The sequence below is a fragment of the Loxodonta africana genome, chromosome 7 (genome assembly GCF_030014295.1).
Source record: "Loxodonta africana isolate mLoxAfr1 chromosome 7, mLoxAfr1.hap2, whole genome shotgun sequence".
Taxonomy (NCBI): domain Eukaryota; kingdom Metazoa; phylum Chordata; class Mammalia; order Proboscidea; family Elephantidae; genus Loxodonta; species Loxodonta africana.
Genome location: NC_087348.1, coordinates 61,314,469 through 61,340,463, shown reverse-complemented (window position 1 = coordinate 61,340,463; position 25,995 = coordinate 61,314,469). Strand labels below are relative to the sequence as shown.

At 39.7% G+C, this 25,995-nt stretch overlaps 1 long non-coding RNA gene across 1 annotated transcript; it reads right to left on the bottom strand.

The window, feature by feature from the left end:
• LOC135231698 (uncharacterized) lies at positions 1–23,118 on the bottom strand. The gene is made up of 3 exons (XR_010322451.1): positions 22,944–23,118; positions 3,705–3,818; positions 1–84 (listed from the first exon to the last, which is right to left on the bottom strand). It is a non-coding gene; the product is annotated as an uncharacterized LOC135231698 (long non-coding RNA).
• Between the last annotated feature and the right edge of the window lie 2,877 nt (positions 23,119–25,995).

Sequence of the window (25,995 nt, the reverse complement as noted above, 5' to 3'; positions counted from 1 at the left end):
CTGGGTTTGTGTCCTGGCTTTGCCAATGACTAGTTCTGTATCTATTGAGAAGTATTCATCAGAATGGAGTATTTGTTTCCTCACCTGTAAAATGGGGATAATACCCAACGGTGTTACCGTGAAGATTAAATACAAAATTCTAACCTTAAGGGGCTTTTTGCTAAAATTTAGTCAACAGAAAGCAAAACAAAAATGTATGTGTGCTTTTATGTGTATGTAGAAGATGATAGATAAAAATGAAGTAACAATTAACTTCATAAACATTGTTAGTTCCCCTAGATTTCCAAGATATCAAATAATGAGGGAGAAGTTTAAATTTTCCTATTGCTCTGGTTTATATCAGAATTCAAGGATTAGCTACAATTAACTTTCTATACTTGTCCCCCATTGATCACTTGATGCATATGCTTTTGGGGAATTGGATTGTTATCCAAGCGTGGCAAATTAAACTTCCGATTTAACAATTAAAACCATCAGGCTGACGAATGAGGCTGTGATGCTGATTTATTCCGGATGAGATTCTGGCTCCCAGGCATAAGTGAGACTGCCTTTGTGTCAAAAGTAGCTTGGTAGGCTGGCTCAGGTGGCGTCAGCCTGTGACTGATCTCAACTATCACAATCACCAGCCATCTCCACTCTGGGGATGATGTTCCTTAAGGTATTTAGGGGTGAATCACTTACTGGAACGTGATTCTCCCTTCACGGCCGTTAAACACTGCTTTTTTAATCCATAAAAAGTAACACTCTGGAAGAATTTTTTTAATTTGCCTCTCACTCTTCTTTTAAGTAGATAGGTAGGTAAGTTAGATAGGTAGATACAAAGACTGTCATGGATTGAATCGTGTCCCCCCAAAAATATGTGTCAACTTGGTTAGGCCATGATTCCTAGTATTATGTGGTTGTCCTCCATTTTGTGATTGTAATTTTATGCTAAAGAGGATTAGGGTGGAATTGTAAGACCTCTCTTACTCAGGTCACCTCCCTGATCCAAGGTAAAGGGAGTTTCCCTGGGGTGGGGCCTATACCACCTTTTATCTCTCAAGAGATAAAAGGAAAGGGAAACAAGCAGAGAGTTGGGGGACCTCATACTACCAAGAAAGTGGCACCAGGAGCAGAGCATGTTTTTTGGACATGTGGTCCCTGTGCCTGAGAAGCTCCTCGTCTGTGGGAAGATTGAGGACAGAGAGAGAAAGCCTTCCCCTGGAGCTGACATCCTGAATTTGGACTTTTAGCCTACTTTACTGTGAGGAAATAAATTTCTCTTTGCTAAAGCCATCCACTTGTGGTACGTCTATTACAGGAGCACTAGATGACTAAGATACAGATAGATGGTAAGTAGATAGGTAGACAGGTAAGTAGGTTAGGTAGGTAAGTTAAGTAGGTAGGTTAGGTAGGGTGGGTAGGTAGGTTAGGTAGGTAGGTATATAGATTGACAGATAGATAGACAGACAGACAGACAGACAGACAGAATAGACTGGCCTTCATGTTTTCTTCTTAGACTGATTAACTCCAAGTGAAAATTTCTGTCAAAATATAAATGACAATGCCCTAATTACATGAAAACATTATGTTGTAGTAGACATACCTTTGGAATCAGACAGATATGGGATCAAATTTTTGCTTCAACATTAACTAGTAGTTCCATACTATAACTTACACCTTGGATACTATCATGGATTGAATTATGTCCCCCCAAAAATGTGTGCATCAATTTGGCTGGGCCAAGATTCCCAGTATTGTATGATTGTCCACCATTTTGTCATCTGATGTAATTTTCCTATATGTTGTAAATCCTGCCTCTATGATGTTAATGAGGGGGAATGGGTGGCAGCTGTGTTAGGCAGGACTCAATCTATGAGACTGGATTGTGTTTTGAGGCAATCTCTTTTGAGATATAAAAGAGAGACACAAGCAGAGAGATAGGGGGACCTCATACCACCAAGAAAGCAGTGCCAGGAGCAGAGAATGTCCTTCCACTGCTCAGAGAAGGTCCTAGTCTGGGGGAAGATTGATGAGAAGGCTGACAGAGAGAGAAGCCTTCCCCTGGAGCTGATGCCCTGAATTTGGACTTTTAGCCTACTTTACTGTAAGGAAATAAACTTCTCTTTGTTAAAACCATCCACTTGTGGTATTCCTGTTACAGCAGCACAAGATGACTAAGACAGATACCTAGCTTAATCTCTCTAGGCATCAATTTTATAATTTAGGAAGTAGAAAATAGAACACCTACCTTACAGGACTGTCATAAAGAATAGGGGTAATGAGCAAAATGTTCAGCAGGTCGCTGGCACCTAATAGATGCACAATAAATGGCAGCTCCCATGGAAACTAGACTATTGTTATTTTATATTTATTTTTTGTTTTCCAATCTAGGTCTCTTTCTTTAGCAGTTGTGGCTTCTAGGTGGTCAGGTCATAGCAAATTGGGACATATTAACTTCATGAAGTCAGGCAAGTGTATGAGAGACAGGAACTGCCGACCCTTTGGTTAGCAGCCGTAGCACTTAACCACTACGCCACCAGGGTTTCTATAAGCTCCTGTAGAAGTTCAAAATCTTTCACCTCAAAACCTCATTACCCTCAATGTTTAGTATAAAGGTCGTTCTTGAATCTAACTTTTCTGGAATCATACATTCTTTATAATGTCAGTGGAAAACAGAAACAATACCTATGGATAATTCAGATTTCTGGAGACAAGACTGACATCTCATTTTAAAGATCACAACTTGTTTAGTTTGTACAAGAAGGAAGCAGAGAATAAGAAAGGATAATCCCACAAATTAAACCAGCTTAATAGAAGGAGTTTATTGAAAGAAACGTCTACCATGTTTTTTCACAAATAACGGGTCCAAGAAAATAACGTGACTACACACATAAGGCACGGAAATGATAAAATTAAGTAAAACAGTTCTGGCATAGTGGGCCCATGCATATACCACTCATGTCTCATGACATTTCCAGAAGTGAATTTTGGCCTCATTGACCTATCCTTCCATATTATAGGTAAATCAATATCATTGTGCTCATTTCTTTAATTTCTTGCTTATATGCATAAAATAGTCCAAAAATGTTACTTTTGATCATAATTGTATAATAAAGGATAAGCTGTGGTCAAGAAATCATAGATCGAGTTTGGTAGTCCCCCAGGAATCAGTAAATAAACAATCGAAACTACGTTTGTTTCTATTAATTTACGTTGATAATTACAGTACATTAGCCTAACAGCTGAATGTGAAAATCTTATCAGATCACCTTAAGTAAAACTATTAGGTTATGTTAGGTCTGCTGATTTCTTGGTTGAATTATGTCTTCTTAGTGTCAATTGAAGTTAGCAACATGTAAAAAAAAATTGGCTTAGCAGGCTTACAAAAATAACGTGATGGGGGGTTCTGCCGTTGGCAAAAAAACTCGTAACATGTGCATTAATTTGGGGAAAAATATGGTATATACCAACATCAGGGCATTCAAGCTAGCCTACCTTTAGCTAGCTGTTAAATCCCCAGAGCGAGATGGTAGATGAATTGTTAAATGTTCCTCCTTGCCTGCACATCCTGCTTCATTGTTTTAATATTAAGCTTCATGGCCTTATGTATGTGAAGAAAATCTCCATAATATTTCCCGTTGTGTCTTCAGCAGTCACCAAATAATGAGGACCAGTAATTAATATGCAAGTGTGCTGTGAACACAGCAAAATTACAAACATACCTACAAAAGGATTTCATAATTCAGCTTCAACAACTGAAGGCCTTCTATCCCCAGTATGCCTTGTTCTTTTGCTCCAAAATCATATTCCTCCATGTATCAGACAGTCTTAAAGATCTACCATGCAAACAAACACAGCAGTGCTTAGATGGGCAAGGGAAGAGAGATGGAGTGGGAAAACAGGTTATCCTCCGGTGATTAAACCTCTTTTATTTTCTTTTTATTTCAAGTGTTTTCACATCCACTAAAGTACTCCAGATGTATCTCTCACCAATGTGCAAAACGGAATTTTACAAGACTTTTCCTGGAGGGTAAATAAAACTGTCAAGGAGATCCCTAATGCTAAGAAATTAATATTACCATAATTACATTTAAAAAATAAATTAAGAAAATGCCAAAATAGCCTCTCACTGACTTTTATCTCCCTAAAATGCAGCCAAGCTGACATCCGTGGCCTGCCTGTGGGGTAATCTGACTTTTTTTTTGCTCCCAGGGCTGCCGGAGTGAAGGATCTGTGTGTCAGCAATTCCTTAATCAGCTTTCACCTCCCAGAGATTACTAACTCTTCACAAGGCAATCATGAATATTCACTGGAGGCTGAAATTAGGCAAACCTAGCCCCAGCAGAGTACTGCACTAGTGTGTACTGTTAATACTTTGAAATTAAGTCTCCCTAGAATGTTTGAATGGGGGGGGGTCTAGTAAAAGAAACTATGCAAGTTAGCAAAAGTCAAACAACAAAAAGCTTAACCCATATCATGCTTCAGCTTCATCAGTAGAGAAAACCGCACTGAGCAGCATGTTGGAAACCTAAATTAAAGCTCTGCCTTTGTTATTTATGAGGTTTAATTCTGCCCTTGGGTGAGTTATTTAACCTCTCTTGGCCTCTGCTTTCTCCTCTCTAAAATGAGAATAAGATTTATTGAATTTTAAATGTTGGGCAAGCAATTTAACCTCAACCTCTCAGGGAGTGAGTTTCTTAATCTGTAAAATGGGAATCATGATTCTTGCCTTACTTCTCACCTCATAGAATTGTTGTGAGAGTAACGTTTCTGGTCTTCCCACTTTGGGCAAAAGTACTTACCAAAATGTGCTCTGCTGCTAACCTAAAGGTTAGCAGTTCAGATCCACCCAGAAGCACCTTGGAAGAAAGGGCTGGCCATCTACTTCTGAAAAACCAGCTAGTGAAAACCCTACGAAGCACAGTTCTGTTCTGACACACATGGGGTCACCATGAATCAGAACTGACTTGACAGCAAATGGTTGTTAACAGGTTCACTCACCATATAAGTCATATTAGTTACATCTGAGATCAGGTAGTTTGCCTTAACAACACCTGAAGGTTTTCTTCATTTGATTCCCTGCTGGAAACAACAAAGGAACTACCTCCACATGGAGAACTAAAGCCATTTACAAATAGTTAACATAAGCAAGAAAGTACTTGGTAGAGCATAATTATACTGTGGTTAATTAATTATCCAGAGTATTTCATCTGTAGATGTTCCTGACTCATTGAAGTGTGTATTTATACATCCAAGAACTCCTGAGAAAAAAAGTTTATCATCTAGGGAAATAATATGCATTTTATTAAAAATTATTCTAGGAGGCGGGGCCAAGATGGTTGACTAGGTAGACGATACCTTGGATCCCTCTTGCAACAAAGACTCGGAAAAACAAGTGAATCGATCACATACATAACAATCTATGAACCCTGAACAACAAACACAGATTTAAAGAGTTGACCTGAATGACAGAGACGGAGAACGAACAAATATGGGGAAGCAGCGACTGTTTTCGGAGCCTGGAGCCAGCGTCCCAGTCAGGTAACCTTGGCACGAGGCTTAGGACTGGGCCCAGGAGAGCTGAACACAAAATCTTGTGATGGTGCAAACAAGGGGCGCAGCCCTACCCCCTTGAACTGACCCCGGGAGGGGGCCCAGCCGGTCTGCGTGGGCTGCGTGGCAACACAGCTGGTGGGAGAAGCCCCCGGGAGGCAGTGACTGGTTTTGGAGCTGGGAGTGCAGCGTCCCAGCCGGGGAACCTTGGCGCCGGGCTTTGGACTGGGAGCAGGGGAGCTGAACACGGCATCTACTCACGGCACAAACACGGGGCGCAGCCCTACTCCCCTAAACTAACCCTGGGAGGGGGCCCAGCCAGTTCGCGGAGGCCGCGCGGTGACGCAGCTGGCCGGACAAGAACCAGCTCCAGCCAAGCATATATGATCCAAATCTCGGCCTTTCATCCTTACAGGGAACAAGGTGGCGGTTATAATCCAAAGGCAGTTCTGATAGGGATCTGACTGCTTTTTTTTTTAGTGGATTTACTGGAAAAACAAGTTTCCCAGGTCTGATATCTCTGCTTATTCAACAGAGTCCTAACTGACCCACAACAGGGAACTGAGGGCTGAAGCTCCCCCCAGACCACCTAGCCTCTTGCCTTAGGGGTCTAAGAAGGGTGACACCTACCAATCAGTAGAGGTACTTACATTGGAGGCCTAAGGTACAGCTGCAGTGCCCTCCCATCAAGGTTCTATAGCAATAGAGACACACCTACCTCACTGACACTTGGGGGAAGCCTGTCAGCATCCTGCCCCCCGTGGAGGGTGAACCCCAGCTGCTAATAGAATCTGGTGCACACAACTATCACCACTACTTCTCGAGGTGGATAGGTCTTAGGGTGCAGCACACACTTGATGACCCAAAATCAGATTCTACTCAAGAATAGTGAATAGACTCAGGCATATATATCTGGCAACAGCCCAAACCAGCTGGTAATAGGTCATAAGTAAGTCAAGGGCTACAACAAACAAGACAGCACAATCCAGTAGCCCATCCACGTATATTGAAAGAAAACAAAACAAGATAAGACTCAGTGAGCAATTATAGAATAAACCACTACTATATCTTGGCTCGGAGACAGCAGTCGATATCAAACCACATAAAGAAGCAGACCATGACAGCTTCTACAACTCCCCAAACAAAAGAATCAAAATCTTTCCCAAATGAAGATACAATCCTGGAATTATCAGATACAAAATATAAAAAACTAATTTACAGAATGCTTCAAGACATCAGGGATGACCTCAGAAATTAAATAAGGCAAACCGCAGAAAAAGCCAAGGAACACACTGATAAAACAGTTGAAGAACTCAAAAAGATTATTCAAGAACATAGTGGAAAAATTAATAAGTTGCAAGAATCCATAGAGAGAGAGCATGCAGAAATCCAAAAGATTAACAATAAAATTACAGAATTAAACAATGCAATAGGAAGTCAGAGGAGCAGACTCGAGCAATTAGAATGTGGACTGGGACATCTGGAGGACCAGGGAATCAACACCAACATAGCTGAAAAAAAATCAGATAAAAGAATTAAAAAAAATGAAGAAACCCTAAGAATCATGTGGGACTCTATCAAGAAGGATAACTTGCGTGTGATTGGAGTCCCAGAACAGGGAGGGAGGACAGAAAACACAGAGAAAATAGTTGAAGATCTCCTGACAGAAAACTTCCCTGACATCATGAAAGACGAAAGGATATCTTTCCAAGATGCTCATCGAACCCGATTTAAGATTGATCCAAAAAGAAAAACACCAAGACATATTATCATCACACTTGCCAAAACCAAAGATAAAGAGAAAATTTTAAAAGCAGCCAGGGAGAAAAGAAAGGTTTCCTTCAAGGGAGAATCAATAAGAATAAGTTCAGACTACTCAGCAGAAACCATGCAGGCAAGAAGGGGATGGGACGACATATACAGAGCACTGAAGGAGAAAAACTGCCAGCCAAGGATCATATATCCAGCAAAACTCTCTCTGAAATATGAAGGCGAAATTAAGATATTTACAGATAAACACAAGTTTAGAGAATTTGCAAAAACCAAACCAAACCTATAAGAAATACTAAAGGAAATTGTTTGGTCAGAAAACCAATAATATCAGATACCAGCACAACACAAGATCACAAAACAGAACATCCTGATATCAACTCAAATAGGGAAATCACAAAAACAAATTAAGATTAACTAAAAAAAAAAAGCTCATAAAGGGAATCATTGAAGTCAATACATAAAAGATCACAATAATCAAAAAGAGGGACTAAATACAGGTGGCATAGAACTGCCATATGGAGAGGGATACAAGGCGATATAGGACAATACAAGTTAGGTTTTTACTTAGAAAACTAGGGGTAAATATTAAGGTAACCACAAAGAGGTATAACGACTCCATAACTCAAAATAAAAGCCAAGAAAAACGTAACAACTCAACAAACATAAAGTCAAATACTATGAAAATGAGGATCTCACAATTTACAAAGAAAAACATCTCAGCACAAAAAAGTAAGTGGAAAAATGAAATTGTCAACAACACACATAAAAAGGCATCAAAATGACAACACTAAACACTTATTTATCTATAATTACGCTGGATGTTAATGGACTAAATGCATCAATAAAGAGACAGAGAGTCTCGGACTGGATAAAGAAACACGATCGGTCTATATGCTGCCTACAAGAGACACACCTTAGACTTAGAGACACAAAGTAAAACTCAAAGGATGGAAAAAAATATATCAAGCACACAATAAGCAAAAAAGAAGAGGAGTAGCAATATTAATTTCTGACAAAATAGACGTTAAACTTAAATCCACCACAAAGGATAAAGAAGGACACTACATAATGACAAAAGGGACAATTGATCAGGAAGATATAACCATATTAAATATTTATGCACCCAATGACAGGGCTGCAAGATACATAAATCAAATTTTAACAGAACTGAAAAGTGAGATAGACACCTCCACAATTATACTAGGAGACTTCAACACACCACTTTCGGAGAAGGACCAGACATCCAGTAAGAAGCTCAATAGAGACACGGAAGACCTAATTACAACAATCAACCAACTTGACCTCATTGACTTATACAGAACTATCCACCCAACTGCTGCAAAGTATACTTTTTTTTCCTAGCGCACATGGAACATTCTCTAGAATAGACCACATATTAGGTCATAAAACAAACCTTTGCAGAATCCAAAACATCGAAATATTACAAAGCATCTTCTCAGACCACAAGGCAATAAAACTAGAAATCAATAACGGAAAAACTAGGGAAAAGAAATCAAATACTTGGAAACTGAACAATACCCTGTTGAAAAAAGACTGGATTATAGAAGACATTAAGGAGGGAATAAGGAAATTCATAGAATGCAACGAGAATGAAAATACTTCCTATCAAAACCTCTGGGACACAGCAAAAGCAGTGCTCAGAGGCCAATTTATAGCGATAAATGCACACATACAAAAAGAAGAAAGAGCCAAAATCAGAGAACTGTCCCTACAACTTGAACAAATAGAAAGTGAACAACCAAAGAATCCATCAGGCACCAGAAAAAAACAAATAATAAAAATTAGAGCTGAACTAAATGAATTAGAGAACAGAAAAACAATTGAAAGAATTAACAAAGCCAAAAGCTGGTTCTTTGAAAAAATTAACAAAATTGATAAACCATTGGCTAGACTGACTAAAGAAATACAGGAAAGGAAACAAATAACCCGAATAAGAAACGAGAAGGGCCACATCACAACAGGCCCAACTGAAATTAAAAGAATCATATCAGATTATTACAAAAAATTGTACTCTAACAAATTTGCAAACCTAGAAGAAATGGATGAATTCCTGGAAAAACACTACCTACCTAAACTAACACATTCACAAGTAGAACAACTAAATAGACCCATAACAAAAAAAGAGATTGAAACGGTAATCAAAAAACTCCCAACAAAAAAAAAACCCTGGCCCGGACGGCTTCACTGCAGAGTTCTACCAAACTTTCAGAGAAGAGTTAACACCACTACTACTGAAGGTACTTCAAAGCATAGAAAATAACGGAATACTACCCAACTCATTCTATGAAGCCACCATCTCCCTGATACCAAAACCAGGTAAAGACATCACAAAAAAAGAAAATTACAGACCTATATCCCTCATGAACATAGATGCAAAAATCCTGAACAAAATTCTAGCCAATAGAATTCAACAACAGATCAAAAAAATAATTCACCACAACCAAGTGGGATTTATACCAGGTACGCAAGGCTGGTTTAATATCAGAAAAACAATTAATGTAATCCACCATATTAATAAAACAAAAGACAAAAACCACATGATCTTATCAATTGATGCAGAAAAGGCATTTGACAAAGTCCAACACCCATTTATGATAAAAACTCTCACCAAAATAGGAATCGAAGGAAAATTCCTCAACATAATAAAGGGCATCTATGCAAAGCCAACAGCCAACATCACTCTAAATGGAGAGAACCTGAAAGCATTTCCCTTGAGAACGGGAACCAGACAAGGATGGCTTTTATCACGGCTCTTATTCAATATATTGTGCTAGAAGTCCTAGCCAGAGCAATTAAGCTAGACAAAGAAATAAATGGCATCCAGATTGGCAAGGAGGAAGTAAAATTATCTCTATTTGCAGATGACGTGATCTTATACACAGAAAACCCCAACAAATCCTCCAGAAAACTACTGAAACTAACAGAAGAGTTTGGCAGAGTCTCAGGTTATAAGATAAACATACAAAAATCACTTGGATTCCTCTACATCAACAAAAAGAACATCGAAGAGGAAATCACCAAATCAATACCATTCACAGTAGCCCCCAAGAAGATAAAATACTGAGGAATAAATCTTACCAAAGATGCAAAAGACCTATACAAAGAAAACTACAAAGCTCTACTACAAGAAATTCAAAAGGACATACTTAAGTGGAAAAACATACCTTGCTCATGGATAGGAAGACTTAACATAGTAAAAATGTCTATTCTACCAAAAGCCATCTATACATTTAATGCGCTTCCGATCCAAATTCCAATGTCATATTTTAAGGGGATAGAGAAACAAATCACCAACTTCATATGGAAGGGAAAGAAGCCTCGGATAAGCAAAGCATTACTGAAAAAGAAGAAGAAAGTTGGAGGCCTTACTTTACCTGATTTCAGAACCTATTATACAGCCACAGTAGTCAAAACAGCCTGGTACTGGTACAACAACAGACACATAGACCAGTGGAACAGAATTGAGAGCCCAGATATAAATCCATCCACATATGAGCAGCTGATATTTGACAAAGGCCCAGTGTCAGTTAATTGGGGAAAAGATAGTCTTTTTAACAAATGGGGCCGGCATAACTGGATATCCATTTGCAAAAAAATGAAACAGGACCCATACCTCACACCAAGCACAAAAACTGACTCCAAGTGGATCAAAGACCTAAACATAAAGACTAAAACGATAAAGATCATGGAAGAAAAAATAGGGACAACCTTAGGAGCCCTAATACAAGGCATAAACAGAATACAAAACATTACCAAAAATGACGAAGAGAAACCAGATAACTGGGAGCTCCTAAAAATCAAACACCTATGCCCATCTAAAGACTTCACCAAAAGAGTAAAAAGACCGCCTACAGACTGGGAAAGAATATTCAGCTATGACATCTCCGACCAGCGCCTGATTCTAAAATCTATATGATTCTGTCAAAACTCAACCACAAAAAGACAAACAACCCAGTCAAGAAGTGGGCAAAGGATATGAACACACGCTTCACTAAAGAAGATATTCAGGCAGCTAACAGATACATGAGAAAATGCTCTCCATCATTAGCCAGTAGAGAAATGCAAATTAAAACCACGATGAGATTCCATCTCACTCCAACAAGGCTGGCATTAATCCAAAAAACACAAAATAATAAATGTTGGAGAGGCTGCGGAGAGATTGGAACTCTCATACACTGCTGGTGGGAATGTAAAATGGTACAACCACTTTGGAAATCTATCTGGCGTTATCTTAAACAGTTAGAAATAGAACTACCATACAACCCAGAAATCCCACTCCTCGGAATATACCCTAGAGAAACAAGAGCCTTCACACAAACAGATATATGCGCACCCATGTTTATTGCAGCTCTGTTTACAATAGCAAAAAGCTGGAAGCAACCAAGGTGTCCATCAACGGATGAATGGGTAAATAAATTGTGGTATATTCACACAATGGAATACTACGCATCGATAAAGAACAGTGACGAATCTGTGAAACATTTCATAACATGGAGGAACCTGGAAGGCATTATGCTGAGCGAAATCAGTCAGAGGCAAAAGGACAAATATTGTGTACGACCACTATTATAAGATCTTGAGAAATAGTATAAACTGAGAAGAACACATACTTTTGTGGTTACGAGAGGGGGAGAGAGGGAGGGAGGGAGAGGGTTTTTTTTACTGATTAATTAGCTGAAAAGAACTGCTTTAGCTGAAGGGAAGGACAATAGTCAATACACAGAAGGTCAGCCCAATTGGACTGGACCAAAAGCAAAGAAGCTTCCGGGATAAACTGAATGCTTCAAAGGTCAGGGAAGCAAGGGCAGGGGTTTGGGGACTATGGCTTAAGGGGACTTCTATGTCAATTGACCAAATAATACTATTATGAAAACATTCTGCATCCTACTTTGAAATGTGGCATCTGGGGTCTTAAATGCTAACAAGTGGCCATCTAAGATGCATCAATTGGTCTCAACCCACCTGGATCAAAGGAGAATGAAGAACACCAAGGTCACACGACAACTATGAGCCCAAGAGACAGAAAGGGCCACATGAACCAGAGACTTACATCATCCTGAGACCAGAAGAACTAGATGGTGTCCGGCCACAACTGATGACTGCCCTGACAGGGAGCACAACAGAGAACCCCTGAGGGACCAGGAGATCAGTGGGATGCAGACCCCAAATTCTCATAAAAAGACCAGACTTAATGGTCTGACTGAGACTAGAGGAATCCCGGCGGTCATGGTCCCCAAACCTTGTGTTGGCCCAGGACAGGAAACATTCCCGAAGACAACTCATCAGACATGGAGGGGACTGGACAATGGGTTGGAGAGGGATGTTGATGAAGAGTGAGCTACTTGTATCAGGTGGACACTTGAGACTGTGTTGGCATCTCCTGTCTAGAGGGGAGATGGGAGGATAGAGAGGGTTAGAAACTGGCAAAATTGTTACGAAAGGAGAGACCGGAAGGGCTGACTCATTAGGGGGCGAGTAGGTGTATATAAGCTTATACGTGACAGACTGACTTGATTTGTAAACGTTCACTTAAAGCTCAATAAAAATTATTAAAAAAAAATTATTCTAGACTGGTGTGGTTTTAGCTATTAGTCTCTCTTATTATAGGGTGTAGCCAGGAGTTGTGCAGTAATGTGATTGTCCTGGTCTCAGTCTAGATCATCTTTTCTTTTCTGCTTTCGTACTGTCCCTCTCCCCATACTCCAATTCTGGCTGGTGGGTTTTAATATCAGCTCTGATCTACTCCTTGTATAGTAGTCTGTCTCTTAAACTGCAATTGTTCAAAGTTCAGCCATCTAGGCTATGGGCTTTTCTTGACTACAACAGAGTTTATAAATGAAGTTCCTATTAGCTATTGCAGAAATTCATAAGCTTAATGACTGCAAGAAAGGGTTAATGCCCTGTGAGATATTTATGAGGGCTCACTTTGCCTGCTCTGGTGAGATTGCTTTTATAAGCATCCCTGGTTTTAAAAGTGGGAAGGAAGTATATTTCAGGTAAATACTCCCCAGAAGCATCTTCTCCATTACTCAAATACCTTGTGCCTAAGGCTGCACAGGCTAAGATAAAAGCTCTCCATTTGGGACAAAAGGTTTTCCCTGACCTAGGGTTACAAATGGGCTTTTTAAACAACTAAGCAGTGAAGAAAAGTGTTAGAAAAATCTCCCCAAAATGCAGAAGCACTCTTTCTTACCTAAGCAAGAAGAGACTAACGTTGATCTTACAGAGCCCTAGAGTTCAGCTCTCCCTCTTCTTGGCTCCGGTCAGCACTCAGCACACGGTCTCCATTTCTATTCATTCCACATCATATCTTGATTGTTTGCTGGCTATTTTCCCTAGCAGGCTGACCTGATTGAAGAAGCAACAGTGTTCTATCTATCCAATAAATTTGGGGGCTTTGTATGATGGCTAGCATGCAGCGATTAGTTTATTGATTAGTTGCAAGCACTGATTCTAATTACCTGCAAAAGGTATGAATGAATGAGTACTGACCCTAATGCATACTTTGTTCATTCATTTTTTAAAATGCAATTCCTGATATGTACTTGTGTTCCCATTTGATGCTGACTCCTCCTCTCCAAAATATAGCACAGAAATAAATATTCTGCTTGAGATTTTATTGTATATGATTTTTAAACTTACCACAATAGTAAATAAATGTGTGCTGAAATGAGAATCTAGTAATTAAGCTGGGCATGCTGCAAAGCTGGCAATGTCTTCGAAAATATGTTTTCGAGAAAGCAGGCCTATCTTGGACTTTTTCCTCCTAATTTCCATTCCATCCAGACAAACTTGCTCTCCATTATGGGCACTTTGTTTATTTTTTCTTATTCTTCCCATAGACAGCTCATTAGTAACGACCTAATGAGCTATTCTTTTTACACATTTTATATGGAAACATCACAAAGCTTATCCTGTTAAGATTCACTGCAGAAAATATGCCCTAAAAAAATGGCCTGATGTAACAAAGGTAGAAGGAAGAATATTACCTAATACATGGTGGACGTTGTCATAAAGACATCCTGGTCTGTGATGTTCACATCTGCCCTCTCCCTTGGGTCTGCTCATACAGGCCAGAGCACAGGTGTTGTGTGTGTGCAGAACAAGGGCATGTGGCTCTGGAGTTGCAATCTGCCACATGAACGAAAAGGGAAAGAGTATCCTTAAATAATTAACTGCTATATTAGATCTGCAGATGTTGCCGTCTAACACATGCAGTGCAAGCTTGCATGGCACACAGCAGTGGTGTCTGGAGGAAATGGTTCATCTACCAGGAAGTGTTACATAATTGATTAAAATATTCTTAGGGAGCTGGGAGAGCATTCTACTCTGTTTTTGCCAATGGCTGGACCAGCGATGGGGATGCATTTTTTTTTTTTAATAACTTTTATTAAGCTTCAAGTGAACGTTTACAAATCCAATCAGTCTGTCACATATAAGTTTACATACATCTCACTGCCTACTCCCACTTGCTCTCCCCCTCTTGAGTCAGCCCTTTCAGTCTCTCCTTTCTTGACAATTTTGCCGGCTTCCCTCTCTCTCTATCCTCCCATCCCCCCTCCAGACAAGAGTTGCCAACACAATCTCAAGTGTCCACCTGATATAATTAGCTCACTCTTCATCAGCGTCTCTCTCCCACCCGCTGACCAGTCCCTTTCATGTCTGATGAGTTGTCTTCGGGGATGGTTCCTGTCCTGTGCCAACAGAAGGTCTGGGGAGCATGGCCACTGGGATTCCTCAAGTCTCAGTCAGACCACTAAGTTTGGTTTTTATGAGAATTTGGGGTCTGTATCCCACTGATCTCCTGCTCCCTCAGGGGTCTTCTGCTGTGCTCCCTGTCAGGGCAGTCATCGATTGTGGCCGGGCACCAACTAGTTCTTCTGGTCTCAGGATGATGTAGGTCTCTGGTTCATGTGGCCCTTTCTGTCTCTTGGGCTCTTAGTTGTCGTGTGGCCTTGGTGTTCTTCATTTTCCTTTGCTCCAGGTGGGTTGAGACCAATTGATGCATCTTAGATGGCTGCTTGTTAGCATTTAAGACCCCAGATGCCACATTTCAAAGTGGGATGCAGAATGATTTCATAATAGAATTATTTTGCCAATTGACTTAGAAGTCCCCGCAAACCATGTTCCCCAGACCCCCGCCCCTGCTCCGCTGACCTTTGAAGCATTCATTTTATCCCAGAAACTTCTTTGCTTTTGGTCCAGTCCAATTGAGCTGACTTTCCATGTATTGAGTGTTGTCTTTCCCTTCACCTAAAGCAGTTCTTATCTACTGATTAATCAATAAAAAAACCCTCCCCCACCCGCCCTCCCTCCCCCCTTCGTAACCACAAAAGTATGTGTTCTTCTCAGTTTATACTATTTCTCAAGATCTTATAATAGTGGTCTTATACAATATTTGTCCTTTTGCCTCTGACTAATTTCGCTCAGCATAATGCCTTCCAGGTTCCTCCATGTTATGAAATGTTTCACAGATTCATCACTGTTCTTTATCGATGCATAGTATTCCATTGTGTGAATATACCACAATTTATTTACCCATTCATCCGTTGATGGACACCTTGGTTGCTTCCAACTTTTTGCTATTGTAAACAGAGCTGCAATAAACATGGGTGTGCATATATCTGTTTGTATGAAGGCTCTTGTATCTCTAGGGTATATTCCGAGGAGTGGGATTTCTGGGTTGTATGGTAGTTCTATTTCTAACTGTTTAAGATAACGCCAGATAGATTTCCAAAGTGGTTGTACCATTTTACATTCCCACCAGCAGTGTATGAGAGTTCCAATCTCCCCGCAGCCTCTCCAACATTTATTATTTGTGTTTTTTGGATTAATGCCAGCCTTGCTGGTATGAGATGGAATCTCATCGTAGTTTTAATTTGCATTTCTCTACTGGCTAATGATCGAGAGCATTTTCTCATGTATCTGTTGGCTGCCTGAATATCTTCTTTAGTGAAATATGTGTTCATATTCTTTGCCCACTTCTTGATTGGGTTGTTTGTCTTTTTGTGGTTGAGTTTTGACAGAATCATGTAGATTTTAGAGATCAGGCGCTGGTCGGAGATGTCATAGCTGAAAATTCTTTCCCAATCTGTAGGTGGTCTTTTTACTCTTTTGGAGAAGTCTTTAGATGAGCATAGGTGTTTGATTTTTAGGAGCTCCCAGTTATCGGGTTTCTCTTCATCATTTTTGGTAATGTTTTGTATTCTGTTTATACCTTGTATTGGGGCTCCTAGAGTTGTCCCAATTTTTTCTTCCATGATCTTTATCGTTTTAGTCTTTATGTTTAGGTTTTTGATCCACTTGGCGTTAGTTTTTGTGCATGGTGTGAGGTATGGGTCCTGTTTCATTTTTTTGCAAATGGATATCCAGTTATGCCAGCACCATTTGTTAAAAAGGCTATCTTTTCCCCAATTAATTGACACTGGTCCTTTGTCAAATATCAGCTGCTCATACGTGGATGGATCTATGTCTGGGTTCTCAATTCTGTTCCATTGGTCTATGTGCCTGTTGTTGGACCAGTACCAGGCTGTTTTGACTACTGTGGCTGTATAATAGGTTCTGAAGTCAGGTAAAGTGAGGCCTCCCACTTTCTTCTTCTTTTTCAGTAATGCTTTGCTTATCCGGGGCTTCTTTCCCTTCCATATGAAGTTGGTGATTTGTTTCTCTATCCCTTTAAAATATGACATTGGAATTTGGATCGGAAGTGCGTTAAATGTATAGATGGCTTTTGGTAGAATAGACATTTTTACTATGTTAAGTCTTCCTATCCATGAGCAAGGTATGTTTTTCCACTTAAGTATGTCCTTTTGAATTTCTTGTAGTAGAGCTTTGTAGTTTTCTTTGTATAGGTCTTTTACATCCTTGGTAAGATTTATTCCTAAGTATCTTATCTTCTTGGGGGCTACTGTGAATGGTATTGATTTGGTTATTTCCTCTTCGGTGTTCTTTTTGTTGATGTAGAGGAATCCAAGTGATTTTTGTATGTTTATTTTATAACCTGAGACTCTGCCAAACTCTTCTATTAGTTTCAGTAGTTTTCTGGAGGATTCCTTAGGGTTTTCTGTGTATATAATCATGTCATCTGCAAATAGTGATAACTTCACTTCTTCCTTGCCAATCCGGATACCTTTTATTTCTTTGTCTAGCCTAATTGCCCTGGCTAGGACTTCTAGCACAATGTTGAATAAGAGCGGTGATAAAGGGCATCCTTGTCTGGTTCCCGTTCTCAAGGGAAATGCTTTCAGGTTCTCTCCATTTAGAGTGATATTGGCTGTTGGCTTTGCATAGATGCCCTTTATTATGTTGAGAAATTTTCCTTCAATTCCTATTTTGGTGAGAGTTTTTATCATAAATGGGTGTTGGACTTTGTCAAATGCCTTTTCTGCATCAATTGATAAGATCATGTGGTTTTTGTCTTTTGTTTTATTTATGTGATGGATTACATTAATGGTTTTTCTGATATTAAACCAGCCTTGCATACCTGGTATAAATCCCACTTGATCATGGTGAATTATTTTTTTGATGTGTTGTTGGATTCTATTGGCTAGAATTTTGTTGAGGATTTTTGCATCTATGTTCATGAGGGATATAGGTCTATAATTTTCTTTTTTTGTGATGTCTTTACCTGGTTTTGGTATCAGGGAGATGGTGGCTTCATAGAATGAGTTGGGTAGTATTCCGTCATTTTTTATGCTTTGGAATACCTTCAGAAGTAGTGGTGTTAACTCTTCTCTGAAAGTTTGGTAGAACTCTGCAGTGAAGCCATCCGGGCCAGGACTTTTTTTTGTTGGAAGTTTTTTAATTACCGTTTCAATCTCTTTTTTTGTTATGGGTCTATTTAGTTGTTCTACTTCTGAATGTGTTAGTTTAGGTAGGTAGTGTTTTTCCAGGAATTCATCCATTTCTTCTAGGTTTGCAAATTTGTTAGAGTACAATTTTTTGTAATAATCTGAAATGATTCTTTTAATTTCATTTGGTTCTGTTGTGATGTGGTCCTTCTCGTTTCTTATTCGGGTTATTTGTTTCCTTTCCTGTATTTCTTTAGTCAGTCTAGCCAATGGTTTATCAATTTTGTTAATTTTTTCAAAGAACCAGCTTTTGGCTTTGTTAATTCTTTCAATTGTTTTTCTGTTCTCTAATTCATTTAGTTCAGCTCTAATTTTTATTATTTGTTTTCTTCTGGTGCCTGATGGATTCTTTTGTTGCTCACTTTCTATTTGTTCAAGTTGTAGGGACAGTTCTCTGATTTTGGCTCTTTCTTCTTTTTGTATGTGTGCATTTATTGATCTAAATTGGCCTCTGAGCACTGCTTTTGCTGTGTCCCAGAGGTTTTGATAGGAAGTATTTTCATTCTCGTTGCTTTCTATGAATTTCCTTATTCCCTCCTTGATGTCTTCTATAACCCAGTCTTTTTTCAGGAGGGTATTGTTTATTTTCCAGGTATTTGATTTCTTTTCCCTAGTTTTTCTGTTATTGATCTCTAGTTTTATTGCCTTGTGGTCTGAGCAGATGCTGTGTAATATTTCGATGTTTTGGACTCTGCAAAGGTTTGTTTTATGACCTAATATGTGGTCTATTCTAGAGAATGTTCCGTGTGCGCTAGGAAAAAAAGTATATTTTGCAGCAGTTGGGTGGAGAGTTCTGTGTAAGTCGATGAGGTCAAGTTGGTTGATTGTTGTAAGTAGGTCTTCCGTGTCTCTATTGAGCTTCTTACTGGATGTCCTGTCCTTCTCCGAAAGTGGTGTGTTGAAGTCTCCTACTATAAATGTGGAGGTGTCTATCTGACTTTTCAATTCTGTTAAAATTTGATTTATGTATCTTGCAGCCCTGTCATTGGGTGCATAAATATTTAATATGGTTATGTCTTCCTGATCAATTGTCCCTTTTATCATTATATAGTGTCCTTCTTTATCCTTTGTGGTGGATTTAAGTCTAAAGTCTATTTTGTCAGAAATTAATATTGCTACTCCTCTTCTTTTTTGCTTATTGTTTGCTTGATATACTTTTTTCCATCCTTTGAGTTTTAGTTTGTTTGTGTCTCTAAGTCTAAGGTGTGTCTCTTGTAGGCAGCATATAGATGGATCGTGTTTCTTAATCCAGTCTGTGACTCTCTGTCTCTTTATTGGTACATTTAGTCCATTTACATTCAGGGTAATTATAAATAAGTTTTTAGTGCTGTCATTTTGATGCCTTTTTATGTGTGTTGTTGACAATTTCATTTTTCCACATACTTTTTTGTGCTGAGACGTTTTTCTTAGTAAAGTGTGAGATCCTCATTTTCATAGTGTTTGACTTTGTGTTAGTGGAGTTGTTACGTTTTTCTTGGCTTTTATCTTGAGTTATAGAGTTGTTATACCTTTTTGTGGTTACCTTATTATTTACCCCTATTTTTCTAAGTAAAAACCTAACTTGTATTGTTCTATATTGCCTTGTATCACTCTCCATCTGGCAGTTCAATGCCTCCTGTATTTAGTCCCTCTTTTTGATTATTGTGATCTTTTACCTATTGACTTCCATGATTCCCTGTTATGTGTATTTTTTTTTTAATTAATCTTAATTTGTTTTTGTGATTTCCCTATTTGAGTTGATATCAGGACGTTCTGTTTTGTGACCTTGTGTTGTGCTGGTATCTGATATTATTGGTTCTGTGACCAAACAATATCCTTTAGTATTTCTTGTAGCTTTGGTTTGGTTTTTGTAAATTCTCTAAACTTATATTTATCTGTAAATATCTTAATTTCGCCTTCATATTTCAGAGAGAGTTTTGCTGGATATATGATCCTTGGCTGGCAGTTTTTCTCCTTCAGTGCTCTGTATATGTCGTCCCATTCCCTTCTTGCCTGCATGGTTTCTGCTGAGTAGTCTGAACTTATTCTTATTGATTCTCCCTTGAAGGAAATCTTTCTTTTCTCCCTGGCTGCTTGTAAAATTTTCTGTTTATCTTTGGTTTTGGTGAGTTTGATGATAATATGTCTTGGTGTTTTTCTTTTTGGATCAATCTTAAATGGGGTTCGATGAGCGTCTTGGATAGATATCCTTTCGTCTTTCATGATGTCAGGGAAGTTTTCTGTCAGGAGTTCTTCAACTATTTTCTCTGTGTTTTCTGTCCCCCCTCCCTGTTCTGGGACTCCAATGATCCGCAGGTTATCCTTCTTGATAGAGTCCCACATAATTCTTAGGGTTTCTTCATTTTTTCAAATTCTTTTATCTGATTTTTTTTCAGCTATGTTGGTGTTGATTCCCTGGTCCTCCAGATGTCCCAGTCTGCATTCTAATTGCTCGAGTCTGCTCCTCTGACTTCCTATTGCGTTGTCTAATTCTGTAATTTTATTGTTAATCTTTTGGATTTCTACATGCTGTCTCTCTATGGATTCTTGCAACTTATTAATTTTTCCACTATGTTCTTGAATAATCTTTTTGAGTTCTTCAACAGTTTTATCAGTGTGTTCCTTGGCTTTTTCTGCAGTTATCCTAATTTCATTTGTGATATCTTTAAGCATTCTGTAAATTAGTTTTTTATATTCTGTATCTGATAATTCCAGGATCGTATCTTCATTTGGGAAAGATTTTGATTCTTTTGTTTGGGGGTTTGGAGGAGCTGTCATGGTCTGCTTCTTTAAGTGGTTTGATATGGATTGTTGTCTCCGAGCCATCACTGGGAAACTAGTTTTTCCAGAAAACCCGCTGTGTCCAGTCCAAATCCCGGCGAGACGGTTCCCCGGCTGGGACACTGCTCTTCCTGCTCCAAGACCAGTCACTGCCTCCTGGGGACTTCTCCTACCGGCTGCGTCCCACGCCGCCCGCGGAACCGGCTGGTCTCCCTCCCGGGGTTAGTTCAGGGGGGTGGAGCAGCTCTCTGTGCTTGTGCCGTACCTGACTGGTACGCTGGCTCCAGGCTCTGGAAACAATCGCTGCTTCCCTGTATTAGTTTGTTCTCCGTCTCTAAATCTGTGTTTGTTGTTCAGGGTTCGTAGATTGTTATGTATGTGATTGATTCACTTGTTGTTCCGTGTCTTTGTTGTAAGAGGGATCCGAGGTAGCGTCTGCCTAGTCCGCCATCTTGGCTCTGCTGGGGATGCACTTTGAAAACACATAAGTCTGGTTTTGTTTGATGTAATTATCAAATATTCTTTTGAATACCTACCCTATCAGTCACTGTCAAACTTTACTGTGCATATGAATTAGCTGGTGTCTTGTTAAATGCAAATTTCTGAACCTAACTCCCTGAAATTCTGATGCAATAGATTGGTAGGGCTTTGTCTCAGTTTCCTAGGGTGGCCATAACAAAATACCACAAAGTGGGTGGTTTTAAAGAACAGAAATTTATTTTCTCACAGCTTAGGATGCTTAAAGTCTGTCAGGGTCTCGGCCATGTTGATTCCTTCTGTGGGTCTCTTTCTAAGTTTCTAGTGACTGTTGGCAATCTTTGGTATTCCTTTGCTGTTTATAGATGCATCTGCCTTTGTTGTCACATGGTGTCTCCTCCTGTGTCTCTTTGTGTCTGTACTCACTTTATAAATCACTACTCTGAAGGGAGTAGCTTTAGAACCCACCCTACTCCAGTACGACCTCAACTGATTTAACTCACATAAGAAAAGTCCTATTTCCCCAAACAAGGTCACATTTACAGGTACAGGAGTTATGATTTCAACATACCTTTTTGGGGGACGCAATTCAATCCATAATAGGCCTGAAAGTCTGCTGTTTCAATACAGCCTAAAGGTGATCCTAAGGATGATGGTCACCAGACCCAATTTGGAAAGATTGTATCATATGCTCAACAATATGCTAGATGTGTAGGAAAGTGAGGCCTCTTCCATGCTGGAGCCTTTAGGAGGTTCCCTCTCAGATTATAACTCAGCTCTCTTTCCTTTATTAATTTTAATATTAATGATAGAGTACTCCTAATTGTTATTATTAAGATTCATTGAATCTGTGAGATATTTATGAGGACTCACTTCCTACGATGTACTAGGCACTTTGCATACATTATCACATTTAATCTCCAAAACAACCCCATAAGGAGATATGATTGGTATTCCTATGTTACTATGAGGAAACTCTTAGAGAGTACAAGAAACTTGACAACCATATAGATTAAGTGACAGAATCCAGGTCAGGCTGATTCTCAGCGCATGATCTTAACCATAGCTCCAGCCTAGCTGTAGCTTCCCAATCTGCCTCCAAGACCAGCCCTCTTTTCCTCTGGAGTTACACCCATACTGTACTTTGCTTTGTTTCCCTATAAACCAGTAACCAGCTGTCATTGAGTCAATTCTAATTCATGGTGGCTCTGTGTGTGTCAGAGTAGAATCATGCTCCATAGGGTTTTCAATGGCTGATTTTTCAGAAGTAAATCATCAGGCCTTTCTTCCAAGACATCTCTGGATGGACATGAACCTCCAGCCTTTTTGTTAGCAGCTGAGTTTTCAACCATTCATGCCACCCAGGGATACAATTGTTTCCTTACAGTCCACATCCAAAATGAAGCTGTCTAGTTAGTCAAGATGCCAGGCTAGGCCCTAGCACTCCTGCCTACCAAAGGCTATAACAGAAGCATGCAACATGGCTCTGCTCACAAGGCACTTACAGTCTGATGGAGATCAACTTACAGGTAAAATGGTAGGAAACATATGCAATGGTAAATAATTCAATATGAAATTGGTGGACTGAGCTTCAAAAGTTCAGGATAAAAAGCCAATGGTGTTGCACCCCACCGGACTGGCAGCAGGAGTAGTTCCAAGGTGCACAGGTCAGATTCCTAAAAGAAAAGCAGTAAAAGTCAGATTGACCAAATCTAGGTTTATTAGCAAACTTACAGACAGAAGTCGACACCAAGATTCTAGTGACAGACAGCAAAGTGTCAAGTCACTCGGGTAGAGATTGGCACAGGGAAGAGCGGGTGTGGGTTTACATACTTAGGACTAACATGCAAGGGTACGTACAAGAGGGTAGAAGGCGTTTCTTCTGATATGTGGCCGCTATCAATGTCTATTCATCTTGAAATTGGGGGAGTGAAGGGAACGCAATTTAGAGACTGCCTCTGAGCACTCAAATTGGAGGGGGCACAACTTAGAAATTGCTCCTGGACACTCATTACACTCGCTACATCTCTGGTCCTCCAACACAACAATCTCCCTGATGACTAACATACAAATGCCCATCAAGTCTCTTCTTGTAAAGATACCCACTCCTTTCTGTAATTCCCAGTTTTATTGTTGGATACTGCTCAAACAGTTGACCCTAGTTTTGCCCTCTGGAGTACCACAGAGCCAGACCATTGCATGAGGAAAGACAGAGCCAGGAATGAGTACTAGGCTTTCATGGGACATTGGGGAAAACAGCCTGACTCCAGGGAAATATTTAGTTGTAAGACTAGTGGGAAATAATATTGGAGAAGTCCAGAGAATCTGGGAAGGGAGATGGGAGGAAAGGGACTTGAATGAAAAGAAGGATGAGAAGGAGAATAGAGTGGAGGAGGAAGAAGAGAAAGAGAGGAAGAAGTCAGCAGCTATGAGATATTAAATGCTGTCCCATTCACTCAGTAAATATTTATGGCTGTCTACTATTATGCCAGATACTATACTAGGCCTTGTGAATGCAGTGATGAAAAAGGTAGGTAGGGTGCCTGTTGTAGCAGCCAGGATAGGCTATATTATACAGCCTTAAATCTCAGTAGCGGCACAATCTTACTTCTCATGCATACCACAGGTCGTAAGAGGGACTCAGCTCAGTGTAGTCACTAAGGGCCCAAACTGATGAAGGTTCCACCTCATAATATATTCCCATGATTGGGGCAGGACAAAGAGAATGTGGTAAATAGTGCATCAGGTCTTAAATCTTCTTCCCAGTATGACCATAGCACTTTTTTTCATAACTCGTGATCCCAGAGCAAGCCATATAACCACAACTAACTTTCAAGTTGGCAGAGAAGTGCAATCTTCCTACAGGCTTGGAAGGAGAACTGAAATATTTGGTAGAAAACATGAATGATGACTATGCCTGCCCTTATGTAGTTTGTAATCTACATACTAGGTTTAGACAGGCAACAAAACAAAACAGGCAGTTACAATCAGTACATAAGTGCTCTGAAATGGGAAGAAGACCTTGGTAAGAAGCACCTAACTTTGACTTAGAAAGGTCAAAGAAGAATTCTGCAAAAAATTGGTAAAGCCAGAAGAATGAGTACAAATGTAGTTGCATGTAGAAAGAATTGGGAGAGGGACTGGCATGAGGTTAGACTTGAAAGCCTACAAGAACAGGGCATGTTTGAAGACCCATTTGAAAATAGTGGAATCACAGAGTGTTGGGGTAAGGGGTGATTGCTAAGGCTGGGGAAGTGGGTATTACTCAAACTATGAGCTTACCATGAGAACAATGTGGAACTACTTGCTAGATTTGAAAAAGGCCCCTGGTTGAAGTGTGAAGGATGCATTATGATAATCCCTTGCTGTTGAGTTGATTCTGACTCATGGCGACCTCATGTGTTACAGAGTAGAACTGTCCCATAGGGTTTTCTTGGCTGTAATGTTTACAGAAGCAGATCTTCTGAGGTGTTGCTGGGTGTGTTCAAACTGCTAACCTTTAGGTTAGTAGTCAAGTGTAAACCATTTTTGCCATCCAGGGACCTTGCATTGTGATTAAAAAAAAAAATGCCATTGTGTTGACTCTGACTCATAGCGACCCTACAGGACATAGTAGAACTGCCCCATAGTATTCCCAAGGCTGTAAATCTTTACAGAAGAAGACTGCCACATCTTTCTTCCACAGAGTGGCTGGAAGGTTAGAACCACCAACCTTTCAGTTAGCAGTCAAGCACTTTAACCACTGCATCACCAGGGCTCTTTTGCATGATGGTAAGGGTGACAATATTCTGTTTGTAAGGAACTTCCATATTCATAACAGATCAACAATGTAGTTATTATTATTTACAGATTAAAAAATTACAAATTTTAGAAAGGTTAAATGCCTTTGCCAAGACGGTGAAGTTAATAAGCAGATGTGTTGGGGCGAGGGAGTGGGTGAGACTCAAAAAACGGAAATTTATCTGATTTCAAAGTCCATGTTATACCCATTCTATGGTGTTGTCTCCTGATATCCTAGCACATAATCATATTACAGGAAGTGAATCCTTGATGACGAATTTACAACCTAACCTCTTAACCAGAAGTTTTAATTCTCAGAGAAATTTGACATAGAATTGTTTATTCTTTGCAGCCTACCTCATTTACCCTGGGGTGAATGGGTCATCATTTGAAGGGAATGAGGTGACTGCCCCATTGCCTGCTTGGTTTCCACAGTTCACAGGGCTATGATAATGACTCTCTTAGTGAGAGAAACCCTAAGGGGAAAACGAGGCTGTAATGGATACTGCTTCAAGTGAATGGAGGAATTTTTCTCCTTGTCAAAAGTTTCTACTCGATCTTGGAACTAAAGACCAGCCTGTGTGGCTCAAAATAGCAAAGAAGGTGGACAAATAAATTCAGCTTGGTCTGACAAGGCAGCAAAAGGGACAGCTCACTTTCCACGCGTGCCCTGGTTCCACCACCCAAGGATAAGATAGAACTAAGAGCAATTTCTGTATATCACATTGTAATCTTGTCTAAGAGTGATTTTCAAAATTGTTGCTCATGGGGGTGTCATTTGTTCATAGTCCAAGATTGT